The sequence below is a fragment of the Mus caroli genome, chromosome 9, assembly GCF_900094665.2.
Source record: "Mus caroli chromosome 9, CAROLI_EIJ_v1.1, whole genome shotgun sequence".
NCBI classification, from domain to species: domain Eukaryota; kingdom Metazoa; phylum Chordata; class Mammalia; order Rodentia; family Muridae; genus Mus; species Mus caroli.
The window spans coordinates 91,819,545-91,820,723 of record NC_034578.1 but is presented as its reverse complement, the minus strand read 5'-3'; positions in this window follow the sequence as shown (position 1 = coordinate 91,820,723).

Genomic DNA, 1,179 nt, shown 5'->3' with positions numbered 1-1,179 from the left:
TATGAAATTCTCAAAAATAAAATACTTTAAATTATTTAAAAGATAAATAACATCATAAACACACACAATAACAGAAAACAAAAAGTTAGATTACTTCATAACCTACTAAAATACATTTATGACAGGAAATTAAGTCTTTCCCACAGAAGACATGATTTTAACTCATTAAGTTTTATGAGCTTTCTATGTATAGATTCTGGGTAGATATTATTTCCTATTAATTTCCTCTCGATTAAAAAGTTGAAGGTAGCAATGTGTTCACTAAAATGTTCTCTTCTTCTTCCTCACAGATGGTTTGTCCATATAATGTATGACTTAATGCTGCCAACAAGACATAAGCAGATACTAATGAAGTGAGCTAGCAGATCTGGCTACAAGGATCCCCTTTTCTCTCCCTCCCTGAGCCCAGAGCATGGCTGTAATGACTACAGCTGCCTGTCTCTATGCATCTGCTTCATCTCTGTGCTCAATATTCAATACTGTATCATATTTCCTAAAAACTAGGCTACCGAACAGCACTGTGGTGTTCAAGCAAATAAAAAGAAACGGATAAAAGACTGGAGATGTAGTTCAATAATTAGAGGGCTTACCAGGAATCTGGACTATATCCCCAGNATCATATGGAGAGAAGGATAGTTAAAAAATAAGAAGTTAACAGAATCTAACTATTTCAGAACACTAAGTAAGAAGCAACCAACAAAAAAGATGTTTGCCACATCAATGAACCTGAGAGCCACGTGCAAATCCTGTTAGTATTCTCTGTATCATCTTAGCAAAGCTTGGCACAGAAATCTAAATGTTGCCTAAGTGATAAATGCTTAAAATAAAGACAAAGGAGCCTAAAGGTTTATTGAAAAATTTTATCGTAATATTTCTGCACCTCAATTTTTATTTTCTGCTAAGTATTAAAGGCAGTTACACTACACTGAATAAGATGACACATANAAAGTTAATATAACACTACCTAACACAGTGTAAGCAATCAACACCAGGGGGAAATCAGTGCTCATTTCCCATGAAAACTTGATGCTGCTTCTTCCAAAGTAAGTAATGAATAATTTATAAAGGAAAAATAAAAAATACAACACAAATTGCAATTTTAAAGCAGGAGAAAGCTGGACAGTGGTAGCACACACCTTTAATTCTAACTCTTGAGAGGCAAAGGCAGGTGCATCTCTG